General features: G+C 24.6%; 1 long non-coding RNA gene across 1 annotated transcript in view; it reads right to left on the reverse strand.

Moving 5' to 3' along the window:
• Positions 1-18,800, reverse strand: part of LOC129611762 (uncharacterized) — a 91,827-nt gene that overhangs the window by 59,376 nt on the left and 13,651 nt on the right. Inside the window, exon 2 of the long non-coding RNA XR_008697187.1 lies at positions 2,655-2,723. This is a non-coding gene — a long non-coding RNA (uncharacterized LOC129611762). The remainder of the gene's footprint in view (positions 1-2,654; positions 2,724-18,800) is intronic.

Genomic DNA, 18,800 nt, shown 5'->3' on the forward strand with positions numbered 1-18,800 from the left:
TTAATTTTTTACAACAATCAACACTTTCCTTAAAGAGAATTAATTCTCTTTTAGTAAAAGAGAAGATTTATTAAAAACAAAAACAATTTATGCGACCTCTAACTTAACAAATACAAATTATTTAAAGCGTAAAATAACAATTTTAATAATTTGCAATTAAATTATTTGTTAAAAGACAAAATAGATGAAAGGAAAAAATTTTAATTACAAAAAAATATTTAAACTAAATATTCCACAATAAAACAAATTTTAATTATAATATTAACTATAAACAAATGATATCTGGAGGCAAAGCAAAATAGTAAATTGTAATAAGAAAACAAAAAATTTCAAAGTAAATGTAATTATTTTATCCTTGAAAAACTTGAAGAAATAATTTATGCAAAATATTAACGGAACATGCAATTATATGGTTAGTTTTATTGAATACTACAGGAAACATAATAGTATACATTCATCAATTATTGTAAGGACGAATTATTGACGTAATAACCCAAATTCACTAACCTCAATTAAAAAACAAAAAAATATTTTTATGTACAATTAATCAATTTTCTTTTTGAAATTGATTTAATTCATTATACATTCAGTTTGATTTTCATGATTTTTCGATAATGTGTCTGCAAAGTCTCGCTTTTGGTTTAACATATTTGATTTTACTTGTAAAAGTTATGGTATATAACACGTAGACGACAAATATGTAAAACAATATTAACATAATATTCCCCAAATCCTTCGAGTAAGCACATATATATGTACTTCTTTTTTAGAGCTTTATAATACGCTGTCAAATTACTTTCTAAGTGATACAGATGTCATTTCCAGTAGTTTGGTAATAATTCTAAATAACAGCAAAATTCTAAATAAACCTCTTATGAGAATTAACTGGTAAATAAAATAACAAAAATATTAATAAAGACATTTTAACTGAAAGAAAAACAAAAAAATTATAAGAAAAAACCTATCTGTCAAATCCTCTCTCCATTTGCCATATTACTTTTTTCGGCTGCGGTAGAATTTAACTCAAATTTTTGAGAGTTTAAAAAAAAAGTAAAAATAAAGAGAGTATTCATTACGTTTGCAATTGGACAAAATGTATTTTTATTAATTAAAAGTAAGAATTAAGAATACCGTCAATATATGAGTACAATAACATGCTATTACGAATGCAATGTCATCTTCCTGTCACTTGAACGTAGACATTTTCTCTACAGTTCTGTTCTATAATCGTTAATAGGTCAAAATTTTGAAAATTAAATAAAAACCATAAAGAAAATTTGACAGATATCATTGACATATATATTGAAAAGCGTCCAAAATTAAAATTACCCAAATATAACATTTAAAACGATTAAGAATAAATATTTTCAGCATTACCTTTATTTTATTATTCATGTAAAACCTTTATAATTTTTCATATACCTATCATACTTATATAAAACGCTTTATTAATTATGGAGAAAATTGAATGCTTATCCTTGTGCGAATGTATATGATTTTTTATAATTGAAAACTAAAAAGACGTTACGTCGCTCTTTTTTTACTGATACGTCATTTTCAATTTTTTTTTTGTGCTCTTCAAATTAAAATAACCATTAAGAGTATAAGAACAAAAAAAAAGTAAAAAAAAAAAATTAATAATATTCCGTTAGAAAATATTCCGTACAATATTTTTACAATCATTACTCATACAAATCCATATACATACATACATAAACTTATATATATACACACACATATTACAAAAAAAATTTTTGAGTTTATGAAATGGTAAAGCAAATGTCATAGAAATGTCAAAATAATTTTTAATAAGAAAAGTATGAAAAAAAAAATGAACAAAAACATATCGTAATTCGTTATAACAGTAATATAACAGTAATAATAATAACAATAATTGCGCATATTAACATCATTTCTTCTTTCATTTTGCAAAATTTTACTTTCTCGGCTCGGGTCTGAGATTTTTTCTCTTGCATGACGCTTTAATTTTTTTACCATATTATTATTATAAAAAAAATCCCTTTTTCATTTCTTTTTTTTTCCTTTCTATACCAAACAAAATTCAAAGAAGAACGAAAAGAAAAAAAAAAAGAGAAACAAGTAGAAAACAAGTAAAACATAAAAATATTCAATTAATTCACTTAACCTAATCAGAAGACTGACATTTTCGCTCTTTTGTAACTTTAGTGTTCTTTTTTTCTCTTTTTTTTGAATTTTTACATGAATTTTTACAAGGAAAAGTAACTCGCAATTTTTGTTAACCTTTCAGTCAAACAGGATTCAAAAATAATTACATATACATATATACATACTACACCCCCATAAATATAATATGTATATGTATATATACATTATGATTGTGTATATAGGTATATGAAACGGGTAATAATAATAAAATGGCTACAACAACAAAAAATTAAGTATAACCAAAAAAAAAAAAAACAGGAAAGACATTACAAGTATTTTCTCAACTTTTCCGGTATTATTCTGCTTACTTTTCTTTTCTTCTTCTTCTTTTTTTTTTGCTTTTCACTTTATTTCATAGTTAAAAATGCAAAAATCTTAAGGAAAACTTAACGGGGCAATATAAAAACAAAACGAGAAAAAAGAAACAGAAAAACAAAAAATAAATGAAAATTGCTAACTGAACCTACCTTTGTTATTTTATTTTATGTTTTCGCGATAATTGATGTTCAAAGGTAAAAACCCATTCGAGGAAATTTCTGAAAAAAAAAGACAAAAAAAAAAAATAAATGAATATTGTTTATACAATGAAAAAAATAATGAAAAAACAAAAAAAAAGGGAGAAAAAAAAATTCCATTACAATTTTTTCTTATTATTTTTACATATTTACTAACTTAAAAAAACAGCACCAAAAAAAAAAAAAACGATCTTAGGAGTTTCCCGAAAATTATATTTCGTTTTGTGGTTTCATCTATACATAATCTTTTACATACAAGCGCACACACTTACGCACAAATATTCATAAAATAATAAAATTTATGGAATAAGCAAAGTATAACGTATTCTCGCACCCATAACATTGTCATAGCATAAAAATATCGTAAAAATAAAGAAATTATACAAACAGGGTTGCCATTTTTGAAAATTCTTATAAGCTAAATCTTAACAAAAAAAAAAAATGAGGGTTAAGTATCAAGATAATGAAAAAAATTACCCATGGAGTAAATTTTAAACAACATCAATGTTAATATTATGAGCCCGTTTATCCGCTTTACCTTGCTTCTCGAAATGATTGAAATTATAAATTTACAGAAATTTAGTGATTCATTCATAGAAAATTAAATTGTTAGTTAAAGAAAATTCAGAATGGACCGAAAAAATATTTTCATCAACATCGAACTTTTAAAACGCACACTGCAAGTTCGACTTTAGTCATAAAAAATAAGGCAAATTTTTTGACAAATAAATAGATTCTCTAATCTCTCTGGCAAACTCTCTAGTAATTAATATTTTCATTTCAAAATAATTGCAAGATTTCAATAATGTATGAGAATATTAGTAAAATTTTTTAACTTAAAAACCTAAAAAATTCAAATCAGGGGTGGCTGAATTTTGTGAAAAAGATTTTGACTCACATTCAGCATTCCTTGTGCCAAAATTTTATTTACAATTTGTTTTCGCTTGTCTTAAAAACGTTTAATTTTTAAACTGAACTTTAATATTTAAGTTCAGCGAATAGCTAATTTTTCGAATTTTTATCAGAGTCTATAGTGTTTTAAATAGTGTTTTAATTCAAATGCTTAAAAATTTACTTTATTTTCAGTTAAAAAATTTGTTGTATTCAGTTCGGTACATGGTACCGAAATCTTTTCAATCTTTCTAAAGTCTAGACGCACAAATGATTCACGAATCAAAAGAATTTTCAACTTAAAAAAATTAGGTCTAAAATATTAATGAGAAACCAAAGACAATAATTGACAAATGTGCATGAGCAAATTCTCAATAAAATATTAAAAGTTCTTACATAAATAAAAGAATGTATAAAACGTGAATTCATAATAAAGATAAATTAAATAAACTATACATACACATACATATATACACATGTACACATACATATTTTATAATGAAATAATGAAAAAGCAATATAATGAAACTGTATGTAGGCTATAAATTTAGGGAAGGATATAAAATTATTGTTATTCATATTAACGACATAATATAGTAATGTATGTATGTATATAACAAAAATAAATAAATATAATAATTTTTCCAATGAAAATCAGTTAATTGAATTTTTAACGTTAAAAGAATTATCTACCAATATGGTTATTATTATTATTTTTTTCTCTTACTCATACAAATGCGACAACATTCATTTATGCGTATGCATAAAGATGGCGTACGCGTATACAAAAGCAAGAACATAATTTTTTGTTATTATATTCTCTTCTCTTGATTCTCTGAATCTAGAGAATCCTGGTTTCGTACAAGCATATATAGAGGCTTTTTAATGAAACAAATTTTTATTTTATTTTAATTAAATTTAATCTATATTGTATTGCATACATGATGAATTGCAGAATTTATTATACCTATATACCAATTTATATACATACATAGGCACATATTTACATGTATACAAACATGAATGAATATAAATTAAAACGGGGAATAGTAATGGGGATGAAATTAAAGTTTATGATTTTCTTTAATGATTTTATAACCAAAAATTCTGTAAGCTCATAAAAAAATTTTTTTTCTCGGATTTTATCATTTTTATCGCGTTTTTATTTTATTAGTTTTATATGTAAGTATATATGAGCATACACATACCCACATATGTTTATTTCTGCACATTTTGTATAATTAAAACACTTGAAAATTATTTTAATTCACATACTTTATCATATAAAGCACCTCTTTTCTAGTTATATGTAAGTATGTAAATAAAGTAAATAGAAAACTTACTATATTATATATATATATATATATATATATATATATATATATATATAAAATTAGAAAATTTTAAATTTAAATAAATCATATAGAATTTAAAAACCAATATTTGTGTAAAACTTTTAAGCACATTTTATAAAATTGAATAATCACAAAAATTCAACAAATTTCCCTTACTAAACGCTTCACTGATTCTCAATTTTTTTTTTTAAATAATTTTTCGTGACAGTTATTCAATTTTAAACCGCACAAATTCTTTCACCGTATTTTTGTTTTCAACCATTTTTTTTTTCTATTATTATTATTAAAATTGCTCAGACCTAGAAAAAATAATTTTTAGTTTAACTACGGTTCAATGGTGACGCGTGAAATGAAAAGTCTATATACTGTTATACACTGAAAGTGTTAAAAACAAAAAAATAACTACTTTGAATTGTTTTCAAATAAAATGAAAAAAATGTAGTCGCGTCGCGCTTCGGTATTATTTAATTTTTGAAGACTGTCTAAAGGTTTACAATTACAAATTATTTTTCTAAAAAAAAAAAAAATAAAAATTAAAAGTTAAGAAACAAATAAAAATTTTTTTTTAATCTTTATTACCAAGATAAAAAATTATAATAAATTTACTGTTGATAAAATTATAAAATGTGTGCATTAAGGTGTAAACGTACCTATATATACAGGCATTTTGAGAATGAAAGTTAAAAATTCGCATATTATTTTTGTTAAAATAAACAGTCAGTAATTGTATTATTTTTTTTGGATTTAAGTGGAGAACGTTTTAAATTTTTAAAAAATGCGGTGTAAATTTCAAGAAAATTTATAGGCAACCTTATGCAATGAAAGTTGAATTTATTATTTTAGTAGAGGCATGAATGTGAAATACTGAGATTTGACATTTTAATCATCTATAAATAGCACACATACTTCCTTAAAAAAACTTTCTTCTGTTGTTAGCTTTAATTTGTAAATCTGAAATTCTATTATTACTAAGTAATTATACATAATACACAATACACTATTCAAGTATATATATTTATGTATATACAATGTAGATAGATATAGGTTTTCTGGAAAGAAATTGTTATGTAAACTGAAACTTTTTTATTTAAAGAATTTATTTTGTATGTATGAAAAATATTTAAGAAATCGATCTTATTCACACTATTCTGTTCTAACATTGTAAAAACTTAGTAAAATTTGCAGAAAATCTTTACATCTCTTCAATTACAAAATTTTTATTTATATCAACAAAATATTCTGATAAATTTCATTTGCAACAAAATTTTTAGACAAACATTTGGATGCCAATTTTTATATACGAGTACCAAAGTTCAAACACACAATGATATAACGATAGATTTTAGACATATTTTTAGACTAAACTTTTTAAAATAATTCCGTTTTATGTAAACATGAGAGAAAATTTTTTTTCAGTTTTGCTTTCTTTTCTTCATTCTTTATTTTTTGTAATTGTTTAACCAGGAGCGCGGAAGGACCGATTTTGATAAAAAACTTTAAATCCTTGTAGGGGTCTATGGTGGCCCTTTTTTCCTCTTATATAGATATTTTAGTGGGAATTGTGTAAAATTAATCACCGGTTTGCTATTTGCGATTTCATGCTCAAGAATCTGCAACCCGTCATCTATAGACAGAGTTGGAACATTGAAAATTTCAATTTTTAGCGCCTTATTTTTCCGATATCTTGTATTAGCAGCTTATTTTTCCGCTCGCTTTTCCAAATTTATGTAAAAACAAAAACCTAACAATGAACATCTTGCCATTCAAAAATATAAGTTTATATTGATATTGACTGGTCAATATTTCGTCAAATTCGTCAAATCCGGTGGTAATATGTAAATTCTTTTAAATTTGCTTTCATCCTGGAAGTATGCAATATTTACATCTGTAATCAGTAGTATTATTGAAAAAATATAATATGTAGGTGTGAAACTAAAACCGATTCCAAAAGGTCATTACTCATTAGTGATGATTTCAATAATATGTCACATCAATGCAAAAGTATACAATCCTTTCCAAGTCATTTTAATTATTCCACTTCAATCTAACATAGTGGATTCTCTTAAAAACATTATTATTTTAAATACATTCGAAACATACAAAATTACATAAATAATACCTATATAATATTAGTATAAATATTTCTATAATCTATATACTTAGTATAGTATTAAATATACAATCAAATTAAATATAAAGTGAAAAAATTTTTTTTTATTATATTTTAATAACACCATACAAAACTTTATAATTGCATTTTATTTTTAATAAAATTAATTTTCATTAATTATTACGAGCTCATCTCTTATACAATATACATTTTCTCTCTTTTTCTCTCTCATTATATACCATATAAATGTCCAATTTATGTGGCAAGTACAAGAAAATAATTTGATGTGATAATTATTGCAGCTTACGGGTCAAATCCCACACGTTTAACTAAATTAACTTCTATATGATTTAAGGTTTTTCATTCTTTTTTTGATAGAAATATTATGTAGGTACTTCCATTATACATATATATTTATATATACACGTAATTCAAAGTACAAACACCAATTATATAATGATAGATATATTTAACTTTTATATTATATTTTTCAAGTTTCCAAAAACTTGACGGGTTTCTTGAATAATGTCCTTATATACACTTCAAACCAAAAGTTACTAATTCTATGTTGTTATGTATATGTATGTATGTATATATATATATAGAATAAACATATTTGTATTTTTATTTACGATGATTTAACTTATATTTCACTTCTAATTTAACGTTATAAACACACAGAAAGAACACAGGAAGAATAAAAATAATAAGAGAAAAGAGGAAAAATGGGAAAAAAAACTAAAATTCTTGGAAAAAAGTTTTATCTCAACAAAAGATTTTTTTTTTGTTTTTTTTTTTATTATAGAAAAAAAAGGAATTTTTCTAAATGCCACTTAAGTAATACAAGCATTGTTTGTGTATTACATAGTATGCATACCTACAAATATTCATATACACATACATATATTTTTTTTTTATTTGATAAAGATTTTCAGGTTAAAAAATATCAACAGGTTGGGACTCTTTCCTCTTAGTTAATGCGTTCATTTCGTCTTTTACTTTTTTTGTTTTTCTATTCTTAGTGCTGTTCTTTTCTTTCTTTTTTCTATTCTCATGAACCGAGAACATTTCATAGTTAGATAAAATTTTTTTTTTTTTTTGAGTTATTCGATTTCCTAAGAAAAAAATCTTTACTAAGTATTTTATTTGTACAAAATATCTAGAAATTTTCTTCTAAATATAGATTGAAACGTGAGATATTCGAATAATATTTTAGTTATAGTATAAATGAACTAAAATATAAGAAAACTTTTTTTTGATAATTTTTAAACCATTAGCGAACTAATAAAACAAAAAATTTATATAAGGAGATATTGAATACAAACATATGTATATGAACTTCTTTCTGGACCGTATGTCATAGATATCCCATATCACAAAATCACCGAACAAATCATTACTTTCCTGCCATGTACATTTAAAGGAAAAATTGTCCATTGTTTTTATATAGAATATAAAGCTGACTATGTAAGTATAAATAGTTGCTTATACTAAATTGTTTTAAGTCAAAAAATTTGAGTTTTTCGGATTTTAACAGAAAAATTTAATTGCAATACTATCTGCATACAATATTTTTACTCATTAAATTATAGCATTTACAGGGTTGCTGTAAAATAACTAATAGAAATTTATTCATATAACTGCAGAACAGATGGATGACATAATTATAGAAAAAACGAGTAAAGGCAGAAGAATTAAAAAAATCTTCGCGAATTAGACTTGTTTACTGGAAACAAGCACTTTCTATGCGGGCGCTCTACTAACTGACCTACGGAGGTATGAAGAAATTGGCTACTGAAAGTGCTATTTTACAAACTGAATTTTGGACTTTGCAATAAATTCGGTTTCATTCGAGTTTAATTGTATTGTTCTTGGTACTGCTATGGAAATGTTAAAATTGTCTATTAAGCTTTTATACGCAAATGACCCCCATATAATCTAGTTTTTAAAGATTGAAAATCTTCCAATGGTTACTGCCTAACAAATTAATAAGTTTTTCTTCATTTCTTAAAACTAAAATTTTTTTGACTTAAACTTTTTAAAAATGACAAATCTATGACTGATATACGTACGTAAATGATCTAAATATACACGTAAGTACCTGCTTTAGATAATAATTTTCTTATATCATAATAAAAAACCTAAAATTATTAGAAAATAAACAAAAAGAAAAAATAAAATATAAAAAGTTTAGATTTCGAAAAATTAAGCACTATTTACAGTTTTCCATTTCATAAATTTCAATACGATTATTTTCTTAAATAATTTTCTCTTAAATTTTTAAAATAATAAAAAAAATTATTTTACATTTTATGATTTTATATAGATGTATTTTATTTATACATAAGTATGTATATATACGAGAATATGTAGATATATAATAATAACTATTTAAAATATTGCATACATTTAATATACTAGCATACATGGAGATATTTTGAAGACATAGAAAAGTATTCTCTTATAATAATAAATATGTTAGTAAATATGTAATAATAATCTACACTCTCCATAAAAATTCTACATATACATATGTTAAACAATAAAAAAATATAAAGGGTGTTTCCTTGCAAATTTCAGATTAAAATTTTCTCATTGTCATAAAACACTCAGTCAGTTGTTTAATTCGACACGATGTTTATTCTCAGCTTAATTGGGCGTCACAAAATTAATTTAGTCTCGTATTACAAGACAAACTTGTACTATCATGAATAAATGAGGCAACAAATTTTATTAAAATGTTGAAAATGATTTTAATGGTGAAGAACAATTTTATTAAAAAGCAAAAATTTTACAATTTGAACTCGTCGCTTCTGCGAAAACCGCCAGCTGATTGCGATTTCTCTTTCCAAAATTTCGAATTTCGAGAAACGAACCTGCTCAATTTATGGGCCTAATGCCTTTTATAAAATTATATCAATTTCATAGTTGTGTAGAAAAAAACCCCGATTCTATTAAAGTTTCGGAAGACAGCATTTCACAAGTACCTTACGAAGTAAGACTTTAAAAGTCCAAATATTGTATAAATAATGTAAAAAGAGTCTAATACAAATCCGTTAAATTCATTTTAATTTACGTAAATCTTGTCACTTGAATAATCTCGCGTTTCCTCGTATTTCTAATTTTGAAAAACAGACCCAATATTAGAAGTTTATATTACTTACCTCTTAAAGAATAATACTTAAGTATTAAATAATATAATATGAATGTGTACATATATAATTTTAAATGCCCTATATAACGACATATACATACACAAATATAAGAATATAAAAAGGGCGTATGTATAGATGTTCAAATATTGTATCTTAACAAGAAAAATATTAAATTTGCTCTGGAATTTGAAGTATTCAGGGTTAAAAATAATTCTGCTTTTTTATTTTTCTTTTTTTTTTTTATAAATTTTTTCCTTATTATTTTTCATTTTATGTAATATACGAATTCCTTACGAATTCAAAATGTTCAATCGTATATTAAAGATACACACACATACAAGTTTTTTTTAGATTTACAATGATTATCTCTTTCAATTTATAAAATCTGCCCGTATATTATTGAAATAGTTTTTTACTATATTTGATACAGTTATATTAAGTACTTACTTACTTAGTTATAATATTATATTATAAAAAAAAAATTAAGAAAATTATAGTTGAACTGACATATTATGGGATATCAATCGGTTTTTTTTTAAAAAAAAACTCTTTATTTTTTTAATTATTAATTTTAATTAGCAAAAAAAATTTTATTCAAAAAAGAGAGTTAGCAAAATTTTCAACAGCTCTAAAATAATATGAGAATACTTAGTGTAATTAGAAAATGAATAGTGAGAATTGAGAAAATTCCCTCTCTCACCCTTTAAGACTGACGTTCAACAATACTCCAAATTGTTGAAGAGTGTAGAGAATTTCACTTAAACAATACCATTTGAATTGAGAGAAACTAATTTAAAAATTTAAAATATAATTGAAATTTAGAAGAATTTTATTATTTTAAATGCAGAATTTCTTTTTGTACCGAATATTATCTTTGTGTCATGCTGTAAAAATATTTTAAATTAGAAAATAACCACAGAATAAGAAAATTTCAGATGTGTTCGGACACAGTAGGCATTTGCAAAAGTAAATTTTTCTGCTTTATGTAAAAGAATATTTTTTAATTTTAATGAGAGATTTCAGTGCATGTCTGAATTATCGAAAATTTCTCTTTTAATTTTATTAAACTTAAACCACTTAGGTTATATGCAAATTTTCAAAAATCATTAAAAAAAAACAAAGACACGAATATTTTTTACGAAAAAATTTTTTTTTTTGTAAATAAGCACAATATTCTGTGTGTCATCAAAAAGTAAACATTTGATCTAAATATATAATGAGTGAGTAACTTATTATATAAATCACAAAAGCATATTATTAAAGATAATAACAGGATATGGTCATAAATCAACTCACATATAAAAATTTTCGCGTTTAATATAAGAAAAATAAAAAGAAAGCAAAAGAAGACACCGAATGAAATGTTTACAGACTTTTTTTTTTTTGGGAAAACAAGAAAAATATATGACTTAAGCATTTTTTATTAGTTGATAAAAAAAAAAAATTAAAAACAATTTTCTTTAGTAAAAATCTGTAGGAAACTTTTTAAAGAAAAATATTTTTAAAATTCTTAATCTTATGAATTATGAAAAATAATTTTTTTTTTCGCTAAACTCTTTTATAGCACAAAATGTTGTTGTCTTTTTAACATTGTACTTAAATTGTGTCGCATATGCGTTCCATTTATTTTTATATAAAAGAAGTATAAATTTTAAAATAATATTAAAATAAAGTTCAAGTGCATTTACGTCACGTTTGTTGTAGCATAATGTAACGCATATACGTAACACACCGCACACATCAAAGAAAATAGCGTTTTAGAAAATTAAAAATTTACATTTAAGCACTTTCATATACATAATTATGTATATAGGTATGAAGATATTCATGTTATTGTAATTACAATAATTTTTGTTACAAATGCAGCTCTTAATTAAAAAACAAATTTAATGATAAAAAAATTTTTATGTTATGACAATTCTCATGGAACTCTTAATTATTATAATTTTTAAAATAAATTACTAGATAAGTAAAAACGCTTCAGAAAGTGTAAATTGACATTTAAAATTATATTTTATGGTTTTGTGACAGAGTTACTCGAATCTGTCAAGTCATTCTACAGAAAAACTTCACGGATATGTCTTTCCTAAAATTGAATCAATAAGGTGCGGGGCGGGGCCATAAACGATTTATTAACTAAAAAATATATGTAGAGTATAAAAGGGTACTATTGTTGTTTATAATCATATTGCGTATCATATTGCATAAATTTAGGAGCTTTCTTGAAGTAATAATAATTAGCAACAAAATTTAACTAGATAGCAACTTAATATTTAGAAAAGAGCGAAACGATCCTCATTAAAAAAAAATATGAAATCATATTGCATAAATTTAGGAGCTTTCTTAAAGTAATAACAAAAATTTTGTTTTAGAGGAATACTTAACTACAAAATTACCGTTTTCCAACTTGACGGACACATTTTTTGAATATACAACTTTTCTGCACGTACGATTTTAATAAAATTTCGTTTATTGTTAATTGTATCGTCCGCATAACTTATAATTTTTTTTTGCTCAGGAATGATTTATCTGGCTCAGGTATTTAGAGAGATTTCGAAATCATGAAGATAATCATATTTTCTTTCATATAGGTAGAGAAAATACTTCCTATTTACAATTCACATTCGTAATTACAATTCAAATTTTGTTTAAAAATTATTAATAAAATAACTTTCAGAAATACGAGTATTATACATAGAATGTACTAATAGATATGCAATGAATACATATAACATACGAATACGTCAGAATTGTCCAAACCGGTATAATTATAATCCAATTAAGCTTTTATATCTAACATACATATGTAATATTATGTGTTACGTATAAATACACGTGCCCATATAAATAAATGCATTTTAATTACAATAAATTATTATAACTATTTATAATTGCAAAGTAACGTCATAGAGGGCATTGATACAAATTCATTATCATAACCTTGTATATATAATTTTCTTATTTTAACCGCATTATCAATTTTCTGTTATACTTTTATATTAAAATACTTGAATTTCAATTAAAGAAGGAGAGAGAAGACAAAAATAAAATTACTTTTAATACTTAAACATGTACTTATTAAGTGTTAAAATATAATTTAATCATAGTATGAAAATTCTAATACTTTATATGTAATATAAGAAAATATATATTGTAAATATGTGAATAAACTTTTAATATTAATTTTAACATTACTGTAAGAAATAAAAGAGAAATAAATAGCTAAATAATATTAAATATGCATATATATATGTATATATGTAACAATGTAGCAATTTTATGTTCGCACTTATATATTATATTATATATGTTAATGCATATATTCTCTTACTTTTTAACGTATAATACTCATTTTGAATAGTAATAAAATATATGTGTATGGCAGCAATCATTCAAGAATACAATGTGTGTATACCTTAGCTAAACACAAATTGCGGATAAAATGTCGAACAAATATTTGAATTCCAATTGCTCACTGCGATACTAAATAGGTATACTATATGTATTCGCGAACTAAGTATAAATAAAATCATATAAAAAAAATAAATCTAAAAATATATTAACTTGGATATACGTTATGTTATACTTATGTATATATATATATGATTATGTATATTAATAAACTTGGAATAAGACACTGTGCAAAGCTTATAAAATACGATTTTCTTTTATACACGGGAATTCCACACAAAATGGATCCAAATATCAAAAAATATTTCATACATATTATGTAAGCGTTCCTTTTCCGCTTTACGTTCGAATCTACACAAGTATACAACAGATCCTATATGTAAAAGTGTAGATAACAGGATTACAATAATTTTTTCCGGCAAATGGTTTCACATTTTGATAAAACGAAAATAAACGTCAAATCCTTAATACATATTTAAGTTTATAGATTAGTTTTAGCTCATGAACATTAAAAAGGCGGTCCCATTGCCCAATTAAGCTCGATTACGCCAAATTAATCTTTTTAGTTAAAAAAACATATACTATTGTATAGCAATTTAAGGACCTCATTAATTTAAGACCTCATCATAACATATTCAGCACAAAATAATGTAAAACAATTTTTTATTTTTGAGTAAATTAAAAAGAAAACTAAAACGTATGACCCCATTTAAAAAGCAATTTCAAGTGCCAACGTTTAGCAAATAAATTATTTTTTGATCCTAACTATAATATAGTATTTAAAACTTTGGTCTATATGAACTGCCTATATGAATGACCAAATTCCCGGTTAACGTCCTCAAGGCGTTAGCTCAATTAAGCGACAAAATAATTGTAAGTTTTCAACTTTAATCCATATTTAATATTTGAAAATATTTCCTTACATTGTGGTCGAATATCCTCCGATGACTAGTATAGAACTCCCAATTTATATTTATATTCTTACAAATATGTTTACTTATGAGTAAATACACATAAACCTAAATATTCGTATATATATCTTTACGCAGAGTAAACACAAATTGTTGTGATGCTGTAAATCGATCTATCTTTTTGCTTTTATGCTTTGCCTTTTTATACCCTGCACTTCGTGAAGGGTATATTAACTTTGGTATGGAGTTTGTAACTACTTGAAGGAGTCATCTGCGGTATGGACATATATATATATTCTTGCTCAGCGTAAAATTCTGCGTCGATTTAGACATGTCCGTCCGTCCGTCCGTCCGTCCGTCCGTCCGATCGCACGATAACTCAAAAACCAATAATGCAATCGACACCAAACTTTCACAAGTTTTTTCTTTTGTGCCAAGGACGAACCCTATTGTTATTGGACTAAGTCGGACAACGGGTTCGGGTAGCTGCCATACAACTCCAAGAGTTTATTTTAAATATTTCAAAAACTAATAAAGCTATAAATATAAAATTTTGTATACATGTGTCCAATTATATTCTACACATGCTCTAAAAATTATAATGGGATAGCTGCACCGGTTCGGGTGGCTGCCATACAACTCCAACAGCAAATTTTTTATATTCGGCAAAATAATAAAGTCAGATTCATGAAACTTGGCAGTCATGTGTCCAATTATAGGTCAAATATATTTCCGAAGTTTTGGAGGAATTGCTTGACAGGTTCGGGTACCTGCCACACAACTCCATAAGCTAATTTTAAATATTTGGAAAAAGAATAAAGTCAGATTCATGAAACTTGGTAGTTGTGTGTCCGATTATAGATCAGATATATTTGTGAAGTTTTAGTTTAATTGCTTGACAGGTTCGGGTACTTGCCATACAACCCCAAAAGCTTATTTTAAATATTTGGAAAAATAATAAAGTCAAATTCATGAGACTTGGCAGTCGTGTGTCCAATTATGGGTCAGACATATTTCTAAAGTTTTGGTGCGATTGCTTGACAGGTTCGAGTGGCTCCCATACAAGTCTAAAAGCTTATTCTTAATATTTGGAAAAATAATAAAGTCAGATTCATGAAACTTGGCAGTCATGTGTCCAATTATGGGTCAGACATATTTCTGAAGTTGTGGTGGAATTGCTTAACAGGTTCGAGTAGATCCCATACAAGTCTAAAAGCTTATTCTTAATATTTGGAAAAATAATAAAGTCAGATTCATGAAACTTGGCAGTTGTATGTCCGATTATAGATCAGATATATTTGTGAAGTTTTGATGGAATTGCTTGACAGGTTTAGGTACTTACCATACAACTCCAAAAGCTAATTTTAAATATTTTGAAAAATTATAAGGTCAGATTGATGAAACTTGGCAGTCGGATGTCCAATTTTAGGTCAGACATGTCCGTGAAGTTTCTATAGAATGATCTCACAGGTTCGAGTAATTGCTACTCAATAACGAAAGGTGCAGGGTATAATTCAATCGGTTTATACCTACTGAAACGTTTTTACTTGTTTTTTCTACGTTTGCTTATTTTATAATAGCGCTGTAAGGCTAAAAAAAAAAAAAAAAATTATAGATACACATAGATATTCATTGAATACCATCTGACAATTTTTGTGATGGAATTTTTAGTGGTAGTAATGAAATGTTGTTCCTCGGGCAGAATTTTTGGTACGAGCGCGATTTATATTATAAATGTACAAGCACATATTTATAAATTATACAAATTGTTATATTACAAATATACAAGAGGAAAACAAAAAACAAAATTAAAACAAAATGAAAGAATTTCCCTATACTTTCGTTTATTTAGTTTTGAGAAGGTACGCGTACATTTTACGCATTCAGTATATACATATGTATATTCGCATAGATATGCATTAGATATTTTTTAATAGATCAACGTGAAAATGAAATCAGATTTACTTTTTCAGTTTTAGGGAAGCGCAAATAACTTGAAATAATTGTTCATTAAAAGAAAAAAAATTCCCTACATAACACGTCTATATACGCAGTATAAGAGTTTGAAAGGAGATGTACGCGTATAATGTTAATGTTAGAATTTTATTTGAAAATAAAAATGCGTAATGAGCAAAAAAAAAAAATTCTCTTTTACAATGTGTACACACTTTACATTTTATAATCTATAAGTAATAATATTGACAAGAAGTGTAAGTTAAGTATATACAAACATTGTAGGAGTATGAGTCCTTTTTTTGGTTGGTTACATAGAACTTCAGTTATTACTTTAATACCATTTAATTTAATGGGATATCATTGATTTGAAGTTTGTTTTAATTCAATAGATAATTAAGTAAAAATAACATTTTTATAATAATTTGTAAGTATAAAATTATAGTTTAAATGCATTAAGCATTTTATAAAATTAATATTTTAAATCTACTGTCGTTTACCGTCTTAGATATAGAATTTAATATGGCAGCGAAATTATTCATGTAAAATTAGTCACAAGTTTTATATGCAATCAATTCAAATAACTTAAGATTCTAATTTCATTTTAAGTAATAATAATTTATAATTTTAACATAAATGATGACAAGAGTTACATGTGTGTCATTCTTGACCATTGGTTATTCAAAAAAACTAAGAAAAATAAACAATAAATATTAATAAGTTTAAAATGTTTTATATAAAGAAAAAACTACGGCTGGCTAGTCACTTACCTAGTTAAACCCTATGTCGCAATGAAACTGGGGCATGTTATCTATGATATCATACCCTAGCCCTATGCTCCTATTAGGAATGAAGAAGACAAAAAAAATGTCATACAACTAATTCTACTCTCATACTTATATAAGAGTTAAAGGGACAAGATCAAGAGGCTATCGGAAATATTCTCCTTTATTTGTATTACCAGTTTGAACAGTATAGCTACTACCAGTATATTAGTATACCAGTTTGAGAAAAAAACTTGTATTCAGTTAATTTTAAGTGTAAGTAATAAAAACGATATTCTATAAAGATAATTCTATGAATACGATATCATATTGCATATCTTTAGGAGCAATCTAATTATAACTAAATATTTACGAAAAAATTCAAACACCAAATAGTTATACAAGATAAATTAGAATGGTAATCATAATTTAGTTAAAGCATAAGAAGGGTTCGTTTACAGATAAGATTGGAATTATTGCAACTGCTAAAATTCACAATCTCCCTCTTCTTGAGCTTTTAGCAATTCTGACTATAGCTTAAGTACAATATCGTAAGACATAAAAATCAAATATTGAAAAAATTTTGCAAAATTTACGGGATGATAATTAAATTGAAGAAAATGAAGTAGAAAAACATTTTGTTCTAATAAATCTATAAAAGCAATGCAAAAATTCGATCTTCCCAGTTATCGTAAATTTGATTAATTTTAAAAAAAGCCTTTATAGAAAATAATTTTTAAGTCGAGTAGTTTATGAATTACATACTTACTTATAATTTCATGAAAAATAAAAAATTAATTAAAATAATTTTTATATTATATTTTTAAAAACCATATAATTGTACTGAACAACCCATATATCCTATCAAAAATCAAGTATAAAATAAATAAAGGCAAATTGTTCACAAATTCATACTATGTTAAACATGAGAGTGTAAAACCCCTTCTTTGTATAAAAAGAATTGACATTAAAGAGTAAGTAAAATTCACAAGAAGATGATTAATAATTAATTATTAGCGATTTAAAATAATCGCGGAAAACAACAAATAAGTAATAATTGTTGCTAACCAATTAAAAGAATGAAAGAAAGTAACTATACAATATATACCAATAAAAGCAACAAATAATAAGAGTCGCTATTATAACTTAGATGGTTACATAACCAAAGTATTGTTTCTGCAAATAAGGATGATTACGTTCTACAGATTCTATATAGTTATTTTAAAATCTTTGTTATCGTAATTTACATGTTAATTTTAATATTTATTTATAATACTTGTTATTTATATACATAGTTTATTAACATAAAATTTTTCTTTTGTTTTTAAATTTAATTTGCAACTTTTTATTATTATGTTTTTTTTTTGGTTCTCTAAATTTAATGTGAAATTTATTATTATTACTTTGAATTTCACGTTGATTGAACGGATAAATATTGTTGATTTTTATTGTTTATTCGTTTTATATAAGTGCTAATTTATTAAATTAAGAATTCAAACAAAAATGTACAATGAAACGGACTTAAATATTAAGTAAGTAATTTTTAAA

This window comes from Condylostylus longicornis, unplaced genomic scaffold (assembly GCF_029603195.1).
Source record: "Condylostylus longicornis isolate FDR11 unplaced genomic scaffold, ASM2960319v2 ptg000055l, whole genome shotgun sequence".
Lineage (NCBI taxonomy): Eukaryota > Metazoa > Arthropoda > Insecta > Diptera > Dolichopodidae > Condylostylus > Condylostylus longicornis.